At 46.1% G+C, this 22691-nt stretch overlaps 1 protein-coding gene and 1 long non-coding RNA gene across 5 annotated transcripts in view; both read right to left on the bottom strand.

Annotated features, from left to right (window-relative positions):
- The window catches only part of LOC128872607 (homeotic protein Sex combs reduced), a 253243-nt gene that overhangs the window by 133589 nt on the left and 96963 nt on the right, over window positions 1-22691 (bottom strand). The gene's annotated exons all lie outside the window — the stretch shown is intronic.
- On the bottom strand, window positions 20674-22506 carry LOC128872613 (uncharacterized). 2 transcript variants are annotated; one of them, XR_008456228.1, is made up of 4 exons: window positions 22446-22506; window positions 21784-22341; window positions 21171-21296; window positions 20674-21069 (listed from the first exon to the last, which is right to left on the bottom strand). It is a non-coding gene; the product is annotated as an uncharacterized LOC128872613 (long non-coding RNA). The 2 variants fall into 2 exon arrangements; XR_008456227.1 differs by having other exon boundaries at window positions 21171-22341.

Below are 22691 nucleotides of genomic sequence, written 5' to 3'. Positions count from 1 at the left end.
CTATAGCCGAGGCATGGTTGGTGGGGGGCCATCAATTTTAGCACACAGATTCAAAATGATCCCCTTTATTGCATGAAACCGGGGTTAGTTGTGCTTCGACCTGGCTCTCGAACAGGCGGACCATCGGCTTGCACCTCGATCCTTCGGCGACAATTGAGATCCTTTCTTTCCGTCAGTGAATCTTTGTTCGGCCATGGGGCGTTAATTAGTCGAGCGTTGTCCTCCGGTGTGAATCGTCGCTATAGATCTCTTGGTATAGCCGTCAGGATTGGATTAGCCATTCTTCGACTCCTATTGTTCATGCCGGATCAATGTTCATGGTCGTAAGTATGATTTCGGTGTTTGGTAGTTGCATTTCCCATAGACAATGGCATCGCGCTCTTCCGTACTTCCATATCCACGTTTCGAAGGAATTCCTTTATTAGAGTTCCTTTGATCGCCCTAATGCTCGTAATTCTGACAACTACGCTTCTTAATATGCTACTCAGCGATCTACTTATCTTTTCTAGACAGGGTTCAAATACTTTTAATGTAGTTAATCTTTTGATCTACGATTTATTTGCCCTTTCATACGACGTGTTTGACTCGTGGTTTTCATGTTCGACTCAAATTCTGTACCATGATACGTTGTTATAGGTTAAAGGGTTAACGGTTGTTCGCAACCGATAACGAAAAGGTATCCTAAGCTTGTCGTTATCAAATCTTCGTCTTTGTATCTCAGAATAGTAGATTAACAACGGTACGAATAGAATTTCAATCGAGAGAAACGATTGTTTGTTGTTATTTACCAGTCGTTTTGAAGTGAAACGAGTAATACGGCTAACGCCACCTATCGGTGACCCCTTGAACGGTGCCAGTCTGTCGAAGGTCTTCTAGGTGGAGCCACGGTGACGGCTCTACTGTGTATATTTCCTTTTTCCTACGTTTTCATAACAAAAGCGTCAACGCGTAACCCTCGCTTCTCCTATTCCTTATTTCATTTCCAAAATTAATAATTATTATTTTTACGCACTTCTACTCTTTACGATTCACAATCTCCGCATCACCAAACCAGGGTACTACCCCTCCGAATATCAACTCTGTACAGGTTTTGCAAAAATTTGTGGATATCCATAACATTCCCATGCGAACTCACCTAGTATAATATTTCTAAAAGCTCTGCATCATCTAAATAACAAAAATTCATTAGTATCTACATTTTCCTAGAACTATGGCCGCGCATAGCGTACAATGGATCTGTCTAATTTGTATACGTCGATCAATAACGATACGCAAATTAAACCCTCGATGACTCAAAGTGTTCCAGCGACATTTTCGTAGTTTCCATTAGCCAAATTTCGTATATTTTCCAAGAGATACGCGTAGGATACGTTTAAAAAATTCTAGACGCCCGATAAGAAAAAAAGCTGCCAGCAGAGCAGTCAGGCTCCTGGCCAGAAAGCTCACGGGATCGGAGTAACAAGTTCAGCATCGGTTTTCGTTTCCAGTACGGAGAAGAGCGCGTTTTATTCACGACGCTCCAGATACTGCAGCCATTTTATATAGATTGCAATGTATTGATCGTCTCCGCCAACAGCCGACATTCTACGTAGTATCAGAATGACAGGCTGGCAGATGGAATCGCAACTTCCCCTTCCCCCTTTTTCCACCAACTGCCACCGCGTTCCAACCCCCTTCGATGCTTTGGACTGCCTGCCAACCCCTCGTCTCCGCCTATACCTATGTACACTTTCTGCTTTAGCTACTTACAGACCTACCTACGGAGTACCCCGTACTTCTATACGTGCACGAATGTGTTCGTTCGCGCGCGTGTGTCGCGTGATTACGCTGGTGCGCGTGCAGACGCGCGTTGCCGTTACGTGGATCGCATATACGTGTATCCGGATATGTAAAGAATATGTAAATAACAGGGAGCGGTTAGGTATGTACGAGATATATCGTGGTTTTTACTTATCTTTTTCAGGCTCCGCCACGATAAATGAATTCGTCGGCGACAGAGGAGTCCTGGCGCGCGATGGCGATGGCTATGGTCGTTGAAAATCAAACGTGCACCGATACGATCGAGAAATTTCATCGCTTTTTGTTTTCCTTTTCCTTTTTCGCGAGAAGGAATTAATCTGCTTTCTGTCGTTACCCACCGGAACGATTATATTTCGTAGTCGCGTTTGGGAACGTTCATGCACGTTTGACGGGGTCATTTTTAATGACGATGGACGCGTGTTCCACGTATAAATACATTCGTTGGCGATCGAGTGGCATACAAATCGTCGTCAATCGATCGTTTGGACAATTTTCATTTCTGATGTTTTCAGAATTGTATTTAACACGATGACGCTCGTACATCGCGATGCGATAAAGTCTATTATTAAAAGAAATCTCCAGGAATTTCACGCCGTTATTGCGCTCGTTTATGACGCGATACGATTTACAGCCCGTGTAACGTTTTCAGCTTGTTTATACCGAGTTCGAAACTAATTTAATAAAGCCTATTCACGCGGAAAGGTTGAAGGGCACTGGTCCGGGATAGGTGGGTGGCAGCGTACAATTTTAATTAAAAAAGTGGACGTCCGGCCAGGACGACGGGGGCAGAGTAAACGAAAGTGGGAGTAGCTGTTCTACCGCGTCCCTTCTGGGTTTTTGGAAACCTCGAACCAATTAGACTTACAGTTTCAAAAACGTTGCGTATTCTCCAACAAAATTACATTCGAACGATTCAAATTTTCGCGGTTTTCGAGCACCGGCACATTAAATTACAGAATAAATGTACTTCGAGACACGTGGTCTGAAAAATTCATCGGCATTCAAGAACTTTATCTCGCGGCCACGTGAGAGATTGCTTGTTCCTTAAATTCGTTTTCACCAATTCACCAAACTTCCTCCCCTTTCGAAGCTCTGTTGTGGAGTCGATACAAATTAATGAGTTAATAAATGATTAAATAAAGTTCCATTTTCAGAAATCTCTTTCTGTTAAGAGACACGCGATAGATCGCATCAGGAAAGCCGCGATAACGCTCTTGCGTTCGCGTCCACTTCGCGCTGACAAATCGAGGCAGTATCGAGGCTCGATGTTGTTGCTCTTTCTCTGTGTCTGTGGAGCGAGCTTTTCGCCGACGGATGCGTTTTTAACCTATTGCGATGTCTTTCAATTTATGGAACGCAAATCCAAGGGGGAAAGAGTTAGAGGAGGGCAGAAGAATCCGAGAGGGGGTGAAAGATATCGATACCGCTCCTACGTATATTAATAAACTCCTACGTATATCTACTGTATTTAATACAAGTCTCAGCCATTTTTGTCATCTTGATAACTTCGGTATTGTGGCATGTAGCGAAAAATGTTTCATGGGAGACTTAAATGGTATCGAGTGAGGCATATTCTGGTGTTATTAATATTTCCATAGGTGGACGCGTCAAAGATATACGAAGGTCAACTTTGTTTTTTTTTAACTAGAACGAGGAATGATATATATTACATCGAACAAATATTCGTTCTTTACATTCTCGCGATTTTTCCCTTAATATCCGACAGCAGAGCAACGACGAAAGATTGCGCAACACCGTTGCAAATCGTCCTCCTTTCAAATCCCTTTTCCGTTCCCCGCGAAAAAGGAACAGCGAGATTTTCACCGTTCACGGATGCTATCTCCAGGACCTCGAATGCCTGTCGCGCGATATTAGTTTCTCGATTCGAGAAACCGGCCGCGAAATAAGGGAGTGAAAAAAAGCCAGGCCGGGTGGAATGATGTGAAGGAGCGAGAGAGAGGAAGAGGGTGTAGGAGCGTAGAGAGGAAAGAGGGAGGAGGGAAATGAAAGGGGGCTGCCTGAGCGAAGGAGGGAAAGCGGAATCTCCTGTTACGTCGAGTTTAAGATAGGGCGGACCTTTCATCCGCAAAAATGCCCCGCGGGACCCGCGTCAACGTCCTGCGAGAGAACTCTCCGCCGCCCCGGTTCGTTCTTCAACCCTCCTTTCGCAGCCACCGTGGCAGCCTCGCTCACGAATGCTCGGACAGGGCCGCGGCGACAAGGAGCTCTCTGACTAGATGTCACTCAGATTCCAACTTCCCTCCATTCTTCTGCTCGACCATGATTTATGGTCGCGTTAATGCAACCTACCGCAAGAATTCGTCGGATGGAACGCCGGGAGACTCGGATTAACCGATCAGCTTTCTCCTACGAAAAATACTGGATGCTGTAATCTTCGAGTTGCGAGTGTGTAATTTATTTCCCCGCGATGATACATATTCACAAAGTTGTACCCACCAATTTCTATCGCAACGATACTGGCCGTGTATCGTTAGGCGAGGAGGGAGGAGGAGGAGGAGGTGGGTGGAGGACAGCAGGTTGAAGTGTCGTTGGCGTTCTCAGCCCTCTTTCACACCACACCCTCTATTGTGCACAAGGATGGACACCGTGAGAATTTCGGAGTGTGCGTTCCGTGCAGGTTCTGGGAAAACCTGTTCAACCTTTTGCATTATCCCAAAAGGCTGGGGGATTTTCGATGATTTTCCTGCGATAAAGGATAAAGTAGTATGCCTTTGGAACAATAGCGTCTCGCTGTGTACAATTGGAGGTTCATTGTTCCTACGTTCATACGGCTTGTGTGCTTTAGTCGAAGGATCTTTAATTTTATCTTCCTCCAGAGGAAAGGGAAAAGCAATTAAGGTTCGTGTTAGTATAGACCATTGGTCTTTGCTATACAATCGTACAAAAATATTTCGATAGGTTGCCTAATGCCTAGCGTGAATTCTCCTTAACTCGTTCTCCCAGGGTTTTAATGGAATATTTCCTCGAACCAGATCTGCCTTTTCAGTGCCAGGATTTTCTACGTGACGCTACTTTTACGATAGAATCGAACTGAAAATTGCCGGATAAAATATATTTGCGCTGGAAAAATTACATTCGTTTATCTATTCCACGTTTCTCGAATGACTGTACGACGTGAATCGATACAAGTGTCTCGTTGACTCCGAGTTCGTGTGTCTCCTTATCCGCGGAAACGGTCCACGGCAAACTATGCAGATACGCTATCCGGGTTACCTTGGTTATCCTGGCGACCGTGTTAAATCTTGCAGAACATTTTGACTCTAGGATTGTGCACAGATTTCCATATAAAGGGCGTTCACACTGTCAGCAACCTAAATATCGGAGATGTTCTCGATGATACGGGAAAATGATAAAGGGAGGTAGCATGACGTTTAAAAAGATGGGTGTTAATAACAGTAACAAAAGTAGGGTCCTAGGTTATTTCAAGGTTACCTACATTTTTTGTGCACGAGCATTAGATCCCGCGGCATTCTGGCTGACATCCAAAAGAGTTTAACAACCTATAATATCATGACCTTCAGGAGGAAGTTTCCTTTGAATCGTTCCTCGATGTTCGATTGAAGTGAACAGGTGCTGTACCTTAACAAAATTTGAAGTTAACATTCTTACAACCCTAACGACAAGGCCTGAGTAGGAGCTGAGTACTTACGAAAGTTACCTACACGAGTGACCATAACATTTTTTTGGCTCGCCCGGTTCCGAGGTCGGAGTGCTTTGCTTTTAACGAATAAAGCGCGTTGAAAGCTCCGCCGCGAATAAATTACCATGCGACCACGCGGAAGTAACGAAAATGCGCCCCGTGAACCAGACGAATTCTTTTTCCACGGCTGTGCAGCTTGTAAATAGATTGCTCGGTGCACCGTCGCGTGTGTTTCTGATACGCGGAAATTTCGGCGAGGCTGCAGATTCCATTTCCGCTCGCGAGAAGTGTCGTCGTCGCCTGCTTTTTCCTTAACAATGTGTGCGAGATAATTTAGAATACCGTACGCGGCGTGGCGCATTCGAAGCTGTCGAGAAATCATGATTTTGGTCGTCGGTATCCATAGCAGCTTTTATTGCCGAGTTCTGGACGAAAACGTCTTCGAAGGTCCTCGGAGGGTACTCTATTAAGACGCGGTTAGTATAATCCGAACCGTCGCGCGGCATGAGTGCAATTGAATTCGCGAGAGGGCATTTTTCAAAGGGAAGGAACGAAACGAAGCTAAATTTCGCCCCGAAGTGGGCGGCATTGCGATTCTTTGTCGGGGACCCTAGAACGCCCACCTGGCTTTCGGCTTCATCTCAATAACATTAGCTTAGTCGCTTAAGCTTTTATTGCACCGGCTTATATTTATTCTTAGCTGGCTCGGCGCAATTTGCTCAGCTCTGGTTGCTACGATAAATTACCCATTCGTTTGAGCGGGTCCTGGATCTTTTTTTTCTAAGTAAATTAAAGCAATTGTTTAAGAGCATCTAACAATGATAATAATTATCTATATAGTAGTAAAAATTCCGTCCTTCAGTTTGCATTTTGTGCACCAAGCTCCAACACTTTAAAGTTGGTATCCAGAGATTTTTAGGGTCGCTGATTCCAAATCGAATTGTTAATTTCTGGATGGACTTAATTTTTTAGCAAACGATGCTAACGATTACAATTTAAATTTGATTCTAGACTCGAGGACGCTTAGCACGAGATGGATGGAACACTGGACACCGGAAGACCCGATCCGTCGATTCCGTTCGAGTTCTCTCGGTGACATAATCGGTAAACAGATTCGTCGATGGCGAATATAATCGCCACAGCCGCCACGGGAAGCTCACCGAATCTTTTATGGCGCTGCCGATCCGAGATTCGAAAGCCCGGCGAGCGTTGAATGCGAATCGATGCCGGAGTATGGAAAAGGAAATCGACTGGCGATCGGATTATTATTCAAGACACGGGGCCCGGACGTTCCTTCCTTCTGAAGCATTCCACGATACGATAGGCGATGCCAGTCGAAGACAGCGTCTCTTCCCAGCCGTGCGTGTGACGGCCGCGAACGAGACGCCCGGCGGAAGTCGAAGGTATACTCCGAAATTCAGAGAATCAACGCAAACAAAACTCGACGAAGGACGACGCCTCGAAGATCTTCTGCAAGCTGGAATATTTTTTAGAAGAAACTGAACAAGTTCGACTGCAGGAAGTGCATGGATCAGTGACAGGTAAATCTTATTTTCATACTGAAGATATCAAAGAACAGGATTGTTCTCTGTAGAGTGAATTTTTCGCATTTTTAAGAAATTGACGATCCTTAAAAAAGGAAAAAAGTTTGGAAACTAGAACCACAGTTCAGGATTTTCTCTTATTAGACAGAGCTCGTAGAGAAGTTTCCCGACTACGAAACAACAAAGCTGGCAACGTTGTTGCAAAACTTTTCAGATAATAGTTTGGTGAGCATCAAACTTTCCCGGCTTGAATAATCAGAACGTCTAACAAAAATTCGTAGGACTATAAGAATAAGGTGCAATATTTCTGCGCCTCCTAACGTTTCCAAACCAAAGTTTAACACAAGCGATACACACGAGGTGGACTCAATTTACCGTCCAGCTCCGTTCCGTCCCAAGACGACTGTCCATTCAACTTCGTTATCTTAGGCTTTTCATTTAACCGAACATAGTCTCTTATTTGTCAGCCGTGGCTGAATTGCACTCTGCGGCGTTGACCCGCCGTGAATTAATCGATAAACATGTAGTCAGTGCGTTAACTAGGGATCCACCTTTCTCGGAAACGACGTCCACTTACGCAGACGCGGTCGAGCATATTTTTCCTGTGTCCGTGTACGCGTTCCAGACCACTCTTGTCGACCATAAACTGATCATAATTTCAGCCGAGAAGAGTTAATGTTTAATGCATCCGCTTCGGCGTCGTTTATCCAGGAAAAATTGTGGGTGGATAATTGTTTGGTCTCTTCGCTGTGTGCGTGTTAAACGTGGAAAATGTCGAGGAAAGGAGTAGTAATTACAAACTTTTCACTTCCTTTTGGGTTGACGTACACTCCACATACGTAAAAATCCATTTTTTAAATTTGACAGAAAATTTGTGGTCACCTTCTCAGCGCCAATACAGATGACGTTCTAAAGGAACAATAAAAGATCCAATAAAGTACTGTATGTAGCTATCATCTAGCAATCTCTAACCAATCCCTTTTCCTCGAGAGAGCAGGGACGCGGTAATTTATCGGCCATTTTGCGGATAGCGGCGGTAGAAGACACTCGTCATAAAAACGACACGCTGGAGCGACGCGTGGCTAAAAAATGTGTCTTCAAAGTTTCCGAACGACTCGTGAGACAGGAGAGGAAGGGAGAGAGAGCGTCGTCACGAAGCTCAGCGACGATACGTGGGTAAACTCGGGGAAGACGTATGGCACGTGAGTAGAGGACGACAGGCAGAATGTCGGTTGAGTGGCGTATGACGCGAAGGATGATGTTACGCCGCTCTGAACGACGCTCCGGCGATTTATCGAGTTAAGTTGTCCCGTGTCCTTATCGGTCTCCTGTTCCCAGCCAGTTGTTTTTCGCCCAGCTACCGCACGATGGGAGAAGATTTGCAGTGATTAACGCGAGTCGCCCTTGTCGTTCGCGCTACGGATGGATCTGCCGGACGGAGATTAACCCTTTAATTGTCAGACGAAATTTTCATATGTATCCGAAGAATGGCAGATAATGTTAAGCAAAATTATAGCACTTACAGCTTCGAGTAGCAATATATCGCTCCTTGACACTGAAAGGGTTACATTTCTGTTTCCACTTTGGAAATATCGTTGCACACGAGAGTATAAGCTCTTGCAACTCGATTACCATTTCTGTCCCTAATAATAAGTCTGACTATTCATTGCGAAATCCACTTATCGAAAACGTTCGTGCTGATCAGCTCTGTGTGCTCTGTTTTTAATCAGACTTCAATCTCCCAGGGAAGGATTCGAAAACGTTCCATTATCGGTCAAACTCCAATACCGGGTTCCCGAATTTAATCCCACCTTAAATTCCCCTGTGCTCTCCAGCTCCTCAGCCGCCCTCGATTCCTCCAACAGGCGGGCGACACTTTTTGCGCGCGTACCGCCGGACTACGTCGCTGTTTCCATTCCGTTCGGTTCTCTATTTTTCTCCTCGGCAGTTTCAACAGAGACACCCTGGGTACACCCAGTTTCGCCACCCCCCATCACTCTCTCCGTAGACACGTTTTCTCTCCATTCTTCGTTTTCCCTCCGCGGTGTCAGGCTCCTCCGCGGCTTCAGGAGCGGAGAGACGATCAATACGTCGCTCTGGAACGGAGAAGGAACGGAAGCTACGTCATTGGGAGAGTTGGGCGGCTGCGGAGGGGCCGATGAGAGGTCGCGGGGGGTTCGCGGGGGCCGTGGGCGAGGGGCGGCCGAGGGAAAACGGAGCTTTTCCAAGCGATTCCTCGACGAGAGGAGAGCACAAGCCTGGATCCAAGCAGATATGGCCTGCTATGAGCGCGAAAAGATGATGAGACGAAGGGTGGCCCCTGGCTTTTACCCTCTCTCTTTCTCGCGCGATCCGGTTGACAGGGATTCGTGGCCGAGGTTCCACGATTCCGGCCGAACCGAAACGATGCCAGGGCTGTATCTACGAATGATAACGTCTCAGCTGGGCTTTCGTACAATTTCTGTTCGGCGAAAATCTCCGTCGTCGCTTCTCGTTGATACTTTCCCTGCTCGTGGTTCGGTTTTTCTTCGTCTTTTATCGAGCATCTCCCCTGCGCCCATTTTCGCGACTCGTTCATACGGTCGACGAACGTCTAGGTCTAGGCGGTTTGGTAATTCGCCAATCGACGCGTCATCGTATCAAACACTCGTTGATTCGCCGTGCGAACGACGAATATGTTTGGCTCCTCCGTACCAACCTCGTCCTCCATCATATGGCACGAGGACGTAAATAATGCATGAATTTGCACTGGAGAGTTTCCAGAAGAAAAATTCCTGGTACCTAATCAGTGCTTTCCATCGTGTTACATAATACATAAGGTTAAACCACGAGAGGATTCCTCGAGCAGAAAAATTCGGCAGTCTTTGCAAAAACTAGCTTTGTATTGGTAGTTTAAAATCATTTTTCGTGGAACGGGAAGGCTGCTGATTTCATAATGATCCTAGCTGGGCCCATTGGCCCCTAAAGTTTAATGCTGACAGTCGGAGCCTCTTGGAGTAGGCGGCCGCTATGTAGGCAGTGTGTATTATCGCTTCACAAACGAGTAGTGACGGCAATCAGTTGCAGAATGCCTAATGCATTGTCGACGGTATAAGGGAAAGTGCGATATTAGATTAGGTTGGACCTCTGCATGGCGCGCATAGCACGCATTCTTTTTCTGCTTGTCGTGGATCATCGTTCGGATCATCCTTTTGTGCGAAGAATCGAACGTTATTAAATCTCTACTTCGAGAGACCCGATAATCGTGTTTGCTGTTTCAAAAGAATTCACGTATGAAACAATGTATGACAAAACACGATGAATATACTTCTCCTTTCTGTCTCTCGCAAAGTTTACTTCTAGTCGTGTCACTTCCTTGTAGGGGTGCGATACATTCTCGTAAGTCCTCCTTTGTTTGTTTTCTTGTTAGCCCCCGTATAGGTCCTAAAGCCCCATTCATCTTCCTCCAACAGACCCCACAATCTACCTTGAGGTAGTAATATACAAACATTCGATCCTTATGAGGTTACACCAATATAAAGAGTGAGAGGAAGCCAAACTTTATTATCTTTTAGGAGTAGGAGGCATTAATTATTCTTGAACACTAAAAGACTATGCATCTTTTCAATATTAACAACGCTCTTTCAAAGGCGTAATAGCACGTATAGTAGATATACGTTGGTAGTTTCGGTGTTAACGACTGGCTATCGTTGCTTTCTATCAACATCGACTCGTGGTGCGGTAATCCCGTGCGTCGGGAAGCGTGTTGCGCCAGGACGCGTGCGTCGACGGACCAGGAATAATGCGTTATCAATACTGATTTGTACGGGGTTTAACGGTGGCCCAGCGGCGCGGAGACACGGCCCTGTGCGGTGGCATCACCCCGTGCATCGGCGCGGTGCGAGAGGGATGTATGGGGGTGCGCGCGGTCCAATCATCGCAGAATCCGGGGGATGCCCCTGGCCGCGGCCGGGCAGCCGTGGGAGAGACGCCCCGCGACTCGAGGATTCGCGCTTGTCGTCGAATGCCTTCCGCGCTCGTGGCCGAAAAGGACAGTCGGCTGCCAGGTTTCGTTTGGAAGGGCGTTGGCTCGCGTCCTCATCTCGTCGTTCTTTCGTTTCGCGCGCGATTCGCTCGGGCGAGTGCCACCGTCGAGTGGAAATCAGTGAGAGGAGACGTCGAGCAGCGTAGAACCGCCTAGCGCGAGTCCTGCGAGGATCGGAGACGAGCACGCGCATGCATGCACGCACCACGGGGAGCCATGTGCACGCGCGGCCTCAGACACCAAGATCGCAGCGTGTACAGTGAGTTCAGACATGATTTTTCCTCGTCTCAGCGCCAGCTTCCGCGCGTACCTTGCATTAGCGGTCTTATAACTGTTAGCCAACTCTCCTCGAGTCCTTGTGTCCTGTCAACGCTAAATAATCGATGTCATAATGATCCTTATTCCTCTAGGAGAAAGTCATCAGCTCCGTCGCTAGCCCAGACGTCTCCCTGCAAGAATCAGGATATTGGCTTTCTCCTAGAGGGACAGGAATCATTTCAGCCAAGCGTATCTACATTTTTGGAGCTAGACGTATTACAAATTCCACTGGTAGAGTATCACATTGGTGTTCCCATCGCCTATCATGCTTGTATGTCGGTATGCACGGTACCGTGCGCTTAGAATTCGTGTTGCCCCGCTCGGTTTCACTCGTTCAATCGCATTCCTCGAGTGTCGACGCTTCGTCCCCATTCCACGAGCAGTAGTAGGCGCGCGCGCCACCATTGTCCATGGAATTTCGTGAAGGAGCTTTCTTGTCGGAGCTGTCTGTCCGCGTTGCACGCAAGCAATTCGCGCCGCTTGTTGATCGCGCGAGCGACCGACGACGCACGACGAGCACGCGACGCTGTGTTTGCGCGCGTCTCAAGCCTTACTCGTGCTATCGACTTTGCGGCGACCCAACTGTTGGTAAAGGCTTGTAGAGGTGGTGGGAAGTCTTCTGTTATATAGTCGAGAAGCAGTCCTTCAGGTGTGCGTACTTCCACACAGGTCCATGCCATTTCGGTGCGAAGCATCAAGGGGTGCTTAATTACTAAGCCGATGACATTGGTGAGTCTGTGACTTGGTTTGATGACTGGTGATTGGTTTTTCGCGGTTTTAGAGGTTCTTATATGTGGTTTTTGGGTGGTTGTATTTTGAAGAATTGCTGTCGAGAGTTAATGGGTCTATTTCTCGAGTGGATATCAGGCGTTAGTCACGACGATGTTATTAGACTGGTAGTGACATCCTGCTTTGGGTGTTAGTTGACTTTCTTTGCTCCATGTTGGAGTCCTCTACTCCAATTTGGTATTTATGGAACCGATCGAAGAGGATAGCGACCATTGGCCCTCTATCGCGTTGCTCTAGAATTATTCATTCCTGCTCTAGATAATAATCGTCGGTGGATGAATATCACTTTGGATTAGAGTACAATGGAGTCCGTGAAATCGGCCGTTAAAATCACAGAAACGTAATCGCAACGTGTGCAGAACATCGCATTAATTCACGACTTCCTTTAGCCGTATTCCGGATGCGCATGCAGGGTCACGTCCGGTTTTAGTGGAGGTTTTCCGACATCACGTACGGTTCGTCAGTCGGAACGAAATTTCTAATCCGCTGCGGCTTTATATAGTCATGCTCGTTATTCGTGTGTGTCGCCATTCGCCCCATCGCTTTACCGCACAATCGAAACCGAGTAATTAATTGCAATAAAACAATTTCATTGCTCTACAGACCGTCAAGTATTTTCCATCGTTCCAATGCACTCCGTTTGCCTAATACAAATATTTTCAAAAGTCCAATGTTATTAATCGAAAGGTTTACATTTCTTGCATGCGTTCTATAACCTACAACAGCAATATTCAACAGATGGAGAGTTTAACTTTGATCGATAACACACGGTGGTTTCCATTTGCGTTTGAGAATACTCGCAACTGGTGGAGGTCTCGCAAGTAACGTTACACGTATTACCTTTCTTGTAGCACCGACGTTGTATTGAAATAAAACTGAAGCTTCTGTGTTGCAGATATCGCTACCGTGGCAGCAGATCAAGAGTGACGGTGCATAACAGATAGGCACGTTCGTGATCTACCCTGTAGATCCGGGTTTTTGTAGAATTGTAAATATCAGAAGCTCGTCTCTACAGGTATCTTACGGATGACATGCCACGCGACTATGGATCGCAGTGCATGACGACGCATTGATTCGAAGCGCCCTTTTCCGCGGGCTTTTCGAATAAAAGGACGCTGTTTAGTTTAATTGATCCCATCTGCGAGGAATAAATAGAGCATCGGAATGAGGACTTCGCTTGCAGCTAATTCGACGTTAGAATTAACATAGATGCTATAAGTTATTATGTATACAGTTACCATATGTGTGTAGGCGATGTATATAGGCTTCAAGTTTGTAATATAGCGTGTCACGAACATCGATGTTTCACGATATTTTACATACCGTAGTCATAATGTAACGAAAAAATGAATAAATGTTAAGATACCTTATAATATAAAGATGGTTCCCGAGATGTTATAGTTGGTTCTCGTTTATTTTATCCCAAAGTTCTGCCATAAATTTCAAATAAATATTTTATTCGATACACAATCGTTTCATAACAAAACTATTCTTTCCTCTGCAATTCTCACCCACGTACGTTCGTCGATTGGAATGCATGTTAGCAAATATAGTCAGTTTATTGCTTTCACAAACGTCTTTTATCTAACTATTTATCACTCTACTGGAGATTCCCCTAACTACCACGGCACTATTCCTCCGTCGATATAGAAGGAATCTTTGCTCTCGCAGTCGATTAAACAGTCCTCGATACTACCGACCAAGTAAATTCCCAAGCAACCTACATACTTTCCACGACTGTCTACCATTTATCGTAAGGTTTCTTTCTAAATATTTTCATTTTGCGCAGGTAAACAATTTAATAATACTTACAATGCATACACTGGACACCAGAAAATTCCCGAAACACGGGAATTTCATTATCGTTTCTTTACATTAACTATCACATGTGGTTCTCAGATGGCAGCACAGTTCAAGAAGATGGACCACGGAAGATACAGTTGAAGATAGCACGGACGATAGAAAAAGTGACTACAAAGTACCCTAATCTCGAGAATACAGCTGTGTGTCACTCTGGTAAAAAACAATTGTTTTTTACATGATTTAATCCATCAAAATAAATTAACATCTACACCCGACACGTTCTCAAATCCGTTTCCTCTGACACCCATCGAGCCATCCAATCTGTAATCAAATTTCATTTTTAGAATCCGCTCATTTTTCTCAACGGTTACAATTGCTTACTGTCGTTAAACGAACTGACCTACTTTTACATTATTATCCTCGCGACAGTGCCTTCTCGTCAAACGATTTCCTTAGCAATGGTCAGTCGTGGAAGGGTTGGATAGCAAACACGTTCACGGTCGTTCTGGAAAAAAAATTCGAGGCGCCTTTGCGAAAAGACGAACGATAAACTGATCCGAGTGCATGAAAGCCGGGGCGGCGTTTGATGGCGCGATAGCATGTTGGTACCCGGGGCGACGAGGTATTATATTATTGATCGTCCCTCGAGCTCTGTCCCCATCAGCTGTCGTGATCCCTGGCGTTCTCCTGGTACTACCGGGTTGCACGTTAACCTTTGTACTGACGACGGAAAAAAACGTTTACAGGCTGGATGCATATCTACCGTGGTCGAGTCGGTCTTACCGAACGACGTTTTTCGTTTCATCGATGCGCTGGCTCACGCTCCATCGTTGTGTGAGTCCTTTAACGCCTAATGCTGTCGAGATATTAATCCTTTGCATCTCGCAGCGTGAAAACCCAAAGTGCGAAAACAGGTATCGTATTAAACAGCGTAACTTTGAAACTACGTAATTCATACCAACGAAATTTGATTTACACGAATCTTTAAATAAAGGAGAAAATTACCACCCACCATGTACAGCTCAAGCTCTCCGAACGGATAGCGATGGACGACCGCTGCAAGGGCGTTGTAGAGTGGCCGGAAGCACGGTAACGTCGCGGAGCATTAATCGCGCGATAATGACCGACAGATGAAGAAATATCGTTCTCCAATGACGCGCCACTGGGTTAAGGCGAATCCTCGCCATTATGACGTGTCAGCATCCGGGGGTAATCCGCGATAACCATTTATTTCAGATCCACGAAAGGGGTGACAAGGGGCGGAAGACGAGCCGACAGAGAAGCGCAGAAAGAGAAGGAGCCGCACAAATCTTCCTTTCGTGGACAACTTGAAGAGTCTCTTCAGCCGCCCACCCTCTCTCGCCCTATTCCTTTGCTTGTCTTCTTCCGCCCGGTCTGCCAGCTCGCGAACGTAATATCCTGTTCTTCCCGCTCAGCCTCCGGATGGCTCGAACCTTCTAACGCGAATCTCTTCGTGTCTCCTTCCCTCGTCCCAGTCCTCCTCTCTAGCTCCGTCCGTGCGCTATTCCTCCTCCTCTTCCACCCCCGGCCCTCTCTTCGGGGTGTCACTAATACCGCGAGGATTAATGTTACGCGGCGGGTCTTACGGCCAGCTATTAATTTCATCGGGAGAACAATATCTTACGTGCCGGTGCAGGAGTATCGGGTGCACTGTGTACCTGACGCACCCCCTGACGATCTAATGCGCGGTTAGCCGGAAAAGAGATCTTATCTCGGCGTCGAGAACTCTGAAACGCGTTGGATCGTGCGCTGAAACGTGCCAGCGGGTATGCTCTTCCAGCTCCATGTTTGGAAATGGATATCTCTCGAAGGATGTTGACTCGTGAAGAGGGTGGAGCAAAGGGTGCCTCGAGATGAGAGATCCAAAATGTCGCATTTGCTCGTTCTCACAGTATAGAATAAGGCAACCCAAGGACTCCTTTCGCCTGACATTTAAAGAGTCCCATAGTTCACGTATAAGTACAACGCAAAGGTTGTACCGCTGCCGATGATTCCAATAACAAGTGAAACGCACGCGACCCCCCTCGTGATAGACGTAGAAATTACGGACACCATTGACGTTCCCGATAGGTCGAGGCGTTCGAGTTCGCGTCGAGGCAGCGACCTGACAAGGGGGGGATCATATTTCTTTCCTGCTGATGTTTCGAGAGCATCATAGTTCGCGGTAAGAGTAATACAAAGGTTATTACGGTGCACGATAACATCCGAGCATAGCTGACGGGTTTGACTGACGAGCTCTCAGACGTCGCTGCAGGAGCACGCCATTTGCGGTGCCCGGCTGATATTTATCTCCAAGTAATTAGGAGCTGGGCTGGAATCACGCATACCGTTTTCGCCGTTGTTCCAGGATAACTTTCGCCCCGTAACGCTGCCAATAATAATTATACACCTCCCTCTTTTGTCGTCGGTGGCGTGCGCTCTCGGGCGACTTTGAAACAGCCTTGGAGAACGTCGACCAGCGTTGTTTCAGCGGATCTCCTCGTTTAAGCTTCGATATTAAAGCCTAAATGGTTCGTCGAACCCCCCAAAAAGTGTACGGTGATATTTTCATCCCTCAGGGGCTGTACCTGTGTTTCGTCGCAGCTGCAGTACGGGTTTAGCGAACCCGAGGTACCCGAGCTCCTTGTAGGGGTGGAATAGCTCTGCATGGCCTGGGTTAAGTCTGGGAAATTAGAATGGAAAAAACAAAAAAAATCTAATAGTGTAGTTTTCGAAGAAAACTAGTCGGTAATTTTTAAAATTTGTGTTCACGATGGTGGACGTTAGGTCTAAATCTATTAAAGAATAAATCCTTCCTCGAGTCCCAAGACAGAGGTGATAAATAATAGTAGATGATTAAAGGAAAACACCGTTTTAATTCTTGATTACCACCTTCCTGGGTTTTTCCAGTATGGCTGGCTAGGCTAGGATGGAAAGTAGGAAATAGTCGTGGAAAATGCTACCGCGCGCAGCCTTTCTTGTTAATAGTGGACGACACAACTTCTTCCATTAACTTTCTAGTCCCGTCACGGCAATTTGCAAAGTACCTGCACGCGCGAATAAATCCTCCCATGGCAGGAGCGCGACGTCGGCCCGGTGACTTATTTATGATCAGCCTCTCTAAGGGATTGGGGTAAAGGGTTAAAAGCGAAACAATGGCCCCGGTCGACGTTGTTTTGATGCGGTCAGGACTGAGGAGGCGGATCGGTGAAAGGATCCCTCGAACCCTTTCGACGTGTGCCAGTTTTCCAGAGGGAAACCTCCAATAGGCAAATCTTCGTACCGTCTTGGTCAACTTTCTCTTCGCGAATAAATTGTCAGTCGAGAACACGATTTTCTTATTGAAAGCGGAGTATTACTTTTTATTATTCTGTGATTAATTTTGCATTAAGCATAGAATTTGCCGTCGAATCGTAGTCAACAAAAGATGGTGTGTCTAGGCAATCTAGTCTTAAAGCTCAGGCACACCGCACCACTTAAATCCTTTACGATTCTGGGTCAACGGTTAATCGCATTCTATTCCTTTGTATCCTTCATTCTAACAGAAACACTCTACTTTTCCGTATCCCCTGCAACGAAGAATATATCCCTATCTCCTTGGCAGCGACACAAAAGCTTTCCACGCTACTTTCCTACTGCCTCGATTTACAAACAACGAACGTGGACCTACCCCAAGCTCACTCTCCGCCGTCTTCCATCGAGGTTCGGCAGCGAAGCCAATGCTCCCGATAAAGAAACAAATACGCGTTCGATTAGAGTATCATCGGCGATACTGCTCTGAGCGCGGGTTCTCGGTTAGGACGATAACGGTAACCGCTGCGCCGGTGTCGAGCACGGAGGCAGTCTGCCTACGGTCGTCTTCATGATCAGAAGAGCGGCAGCATCCTGGTCCTCCCTTTAGTAGTCTCATACCACTGGCGTATACCCTTACTATGGTACCCCTGGCGGCGCGGTACTAGCCGTGACACGAGAATGTGATTAATGATCGCGACGGAGAGCCGTGCACCGTACACCGCTCTCCTCTTTTCCCTTCCTACCCCCCTGCCGTGGCACGTTCTCCTTCCCGTTCTGGCCAGAGTCGATTTCGTTCTTCCCTGAACGGCCACCGCGTTTTCTCTTCCCTCGTATCGTTCTCTCTTTCAGCAACCCCTGCTGCTGCCGCTAACTCTGCCGCTGCTGCCGCCGTAGTCGCTGCTGCAACCGGCTCCACGATGCTCTTTCTGCCTGCAATCTGACTGTCTGCCAGCTTTCTTCGTCGGACGTTCCTCTTTCTCCCTTTGTGCCCGCGGTTCGAACGATTATCTAGCTTCTATTTTCTATGCCCTCGTCCCTTTACCTCTCCAAACCCAGCTGGTTCTCGCGGTCTTTCCCGAGGCTCTGTGCCAGAGAACAGGGTTGTCGTTAGGAAATCTTAAGGAAGATTCCTCGAGATTCAGGCGAAAAACTAGACTTTTTGATAATCGTAACCCTTCTTCCTTCTAGAAATAAATTTCGTTAATGAACCTGTCCAAGCCAGGACTGTGGAAATTAAGTCGCGAGAACCGAGGGTGAAATCAGTCACTGCCTGTTCCAAGCGCGATGACTCTGATTCTATCGACTACTCTTCCCGCTTATCTAGATCACTTATCGATATCCTCGTGATCCGGCTTTTCTTCAATATCCGAGCGGCGTCGATCTTAATAATGGCCGTCTGCCTGGATTCGAAGGAACTTTCAGGTTTTCGTCTTCTTTATCCGAGTTTGAGATTCGGAAGCCATTTGGCCCGCTCGCTGACGAACGAACGTCGAGGAGTGCATGGCGTCCCAATATGGCACCCGAATGCGGGTCCATCCATTTTCAAGTTCCACTTGTATGCCATTAAAATGCCTATTAACATAATAATACAGCTTTCCACACTTTGCATAGACAAACAAAGCCATGCTTCGATTCCTTAGTTAATCATTGGGTTGTTCAGAAAGTTCGTGGCAATTTTTACGAAAAATTCAAAGGCACATTTGAATGTCTACTTGTGTATCATGTACCAGCTCATTGCATACTAGATAGTAAGAAGTTGTTGATAACGAGGGCGATTACATAATTGATTAAAAATAAAAACTTGTTATAAATTTATTTGTTCGAATTTAATGAAAAAGAAACGACGTTTCTTTCTAATCCCCCTTTAATATTTAAAGAATTACATAGGTAGTATTGTGTCGCACAACCTTTCCACCTTTTAAGGGACGTATACATGTTATTTGTTTACATTCCGGTATATTCAGACCTGTACCACCTACCAGAAATCGACATGGACTTTCCAGACAACCAAATAAATCTGATTAGATGATCAATTTAGTTTATTAATGTGCCAAAAATACCAAGACAGCTCTAACTTTTAAAAATAATTCACCGCCGAGCGTTACGCGGTTCAACAGGGTGGCCACCGTCCGAGCAATGGTCGACGAAGACGAGCCAAAAGAGTAGAGAGAAACACGAAGGGTGTCGGAGAAAAAGAGCGAGGGAGTACTCCCCGCGGAAATCAACGGGGGTGCAAGCGTTTCGGTGAAATTTCCGGCGTATTGTCGGCGTTCGGCGGCCGTGGATGATCCGGGAGCCACCATCAACCCCTTTGTGATGGAGGAGAGTTACGAATGGCGTGGCGAGAGGAAGCGAGGACGTCGGGAACGAGGGCGAGCCTGACGGGATATGGGGATGGCGACGCGTCCCTGGCGACGCCGCGACGCTGACAGCGTCCTGCGTTACCGGGCTCAGACCCCACCCTCCTCTCCCGACTCTATTTCCGCGTTTTCTTTGACACACCCAGGATTAAAAGCTTCGGCTCTTCCAGCGAGCTTGCGATCCGCGCCACTCGACCGTGGACCTCGCGTGATCGTTGCTAGAGCGCCACTGATCCCAGGGATGATACTCGCCGGCGTTGAAATGAAGAGGAATCGTGCGGGCTTGATGTGGAATTAAATGGTGAGGGTTCCTAGTTGAAGGATATTAGAAGCTAGAAAGTAATGTACGGGTACTCGAGAGGTATCTGTTGTTAATATATAAAAGCACGCGAAGAAAGCTGTGAGAAAGAGAAAAGTGGAGCGGTATATTATCGTTGAGATTTGGATAAACTTTTGCGAGCCTGGAGAAAGCAAAAGACAGAAATTTATTACAATCTGACACTGATAGCCTAAACGCCCAATGGAATCTCACTGTACGAGTGTACAGTGTTACGAAGTTAAATAGGGAAAGTTTAGAAATGAAGAAGTCTTTTTCGTAAATTGCCTGCAACTCGCATGGAATAACTACCGCGAGTAGCTGATGATGATAGTTCGGTTAATCGACTGATGAGATCTCTGGTAGCACGAGGATGTACGTTCGCGTGGAGAATAATATTGAATAATAAGCCGAGGGGAACTTTACTGAGAAGAAAATCAGGAAATTGAATGTAACGAGTGTGGAATAAGTGTTGCAAGAAACGGATGATTGTAGCTGAGCGAAGTTCTGGCAAAGTTTATCGCGGTTGCTCGAACGATTTAAGTGGCAGAAGGTAGCAATGAGCAATCGCGGAGAGAAAGAATTTGCGCGTGGAAGTTGGGCAATTGAAAGTGCTGATGTGCCGCTGAATAATAAGCTACTTACATCGATACAATGTGTACAACGTATTCGAACATGATAGGATAATTTAGGTACCATTCAACTCGGTTGCTGCAACATGATTTATTTCACGTTTGACTTCTTGACATTCCGACTGAATCCTGAATTGATTATGGCTGAGCGGGTAGCCGTTTTCCGTAAACTATAGGTGCACAGATATAGAAAACACAACACTGCTCCGATATTTCAACACGAACTACTAAACTCGATTGAAATTTATCAAGAATAATAGTTCCGTTTGATTGATGAACATTTGTTGCGACTTACGTTTGCACGAAGTAGGGAGAATCGTGAAAGATTTTCATTTATTTCTGTTTTAGAGAATACTTTCCATCGATACGCAATATTGAATATAATACAACAAATTGAATAAACATCATACACGCGTTACCATATCGACGCTGTTCTTTTGGTTGCTCGCGCAAAGTAGTTTTCGTGGCGGACCACGCGTCCATGTTGGCAATACTTGCACCGCCGGCAGCGATGGCTGGCTCCTTCCACTGCGGGGGATGAAATACTTGATGTTATTAAACATGAATAATGTAACGGCTCGGGGGCGAGGAACAGAGGCTGCGATAAGGCTTACTGGAATACAACGTACGCAAAATCGCGGTGTAACATCTGTCGAGGGTGTACCAACCGCAAGCAACCGAGGAAAAGAACAAAATTCTTGGCATCTTTGGCACATTAAGCTAAAAGGTCGCAACTAGACATAAGAAATTATAATCTGAAATGAAAAGAATAACCGTATTATCGTTATAAACGTCTCACACCGATTACATCTACGAACGTTGAAGATTTAAAAGTCAATTAAACCGAGTTTAAGATAAGCTATCGTGAATGGCGAAACATTATTTCCCTTTGCGATGGAAACGAGACTTATTGGCAGAAATAACGATCACTGAGTAAATTTGGCGAGACAGGAGGGCTCGGGAACCGGGAAAAAATCAGTGCAGGATGACTCGACGGTTTCTGAACGAACCGGAATGACTAAGTGTGAATTCAATTAAGGGTTTGTTTTAAGCATCTATCAAACCTTGTTAACGGGCTGGCTCATTATTTACGTAACAAGATGAAATCGACAATTCCGTCCCAGTTAATTAATGCTCTCGACGAAAGTAAGTAAATCCATTGTTATTTCACCCACTGATCGATGCCACTGTCATACTCTTCATCTAAAATTAATACTAAATTGAAAATTACGAAGGACTTACCTTCCTTTGAAGATGCGTATATAGTACGTATATAGTAGTATTGAAGTAAATATCTTGGAATTTTCTAAATGAAATAGGATGGTATTCTTTTTCGAGTATCTTGTAGCAGCCATGAAAAAGGAATCCACGAAACAGTGGTCGTGGACACAGCAGGGTCTTAATAATGGTCCCGGAATTTGGTCCTGGCCGTGGACCAATGTCAAAGGACCATTCCTCGTCCAATCCTGGACGGCTGGGATGTTGTTGTAGGCCGGGCCGAATGGCTCCAGGGCGGACCCTTCTTTTAATTGTATCGAAGGGTCGATCCTCGAGTCGGTCAAAGACTCGTGAGAAACGAAATGCGTGAGCGAGATCCAATTCATCTGTCGAGGCTTTCCGCGAAAACGGTATCATTAATCTGGACCGTGTCGCCCACGAAAAACCGGACAAATTACTGAAACAGCGAGAGGCTCTCCAGAATTCTCGAACTTTCTTAATATTCCTGCTTTTATTGTTTCTCTGACTTGGATAATATGGAATGGATCCTCTCGCCTCTCTCGATGACAAAGAAAGAATCCTCTTTAAAAGGAGATACCGAAAAGAAATAAGCTTCGTTCGACCGGTCGAGTTGAATTAAAAAAAAGAAAATGTGTCAGTAAAGCGCAAAGTTCGAAGATACTTACATAGAAGAATCGCCACTGTCGTCGCTCAAGATCCACGTTCCCTCGATTGAGATATTTTTTCTCAGACTTACTTGCAAGCTGTGAAGAATCGTAGCTCGTGTCCGCATCGTTGACGCTTTGTGCACGAAAGGGGCTGCCACAATAGAACGAGAGCAGCACGATCGAAAAAAGAGAGCAGCTGTGAAGGGAACCTTGAAATGGCGATTCTATGCGCGTCACGAGTCGCTCGGCTATGATCCTTCCAGC

This window comes from Hylaeus volcanicus, chromosome 2 (genome assembly GCF_026283585.1).
Source record: "Hylaeus volcanicus isolate JK05 chromosome 2, UHH_iyHylVolc1.0_haploid, whole genome shotgun sequence".
NCBI classification, from domain to species: Eukaryota; Metazoa; Arthropoda; class Insecta; order Hymenoptera; family Colletidae; genus Hylaeus; species Hylaeus volcanicus.
The sequence above is the reverse complement of the archived record's forward strand: the minus strand, read 5'-3'. Positions and strand labels throughout refer to the sequence as shown.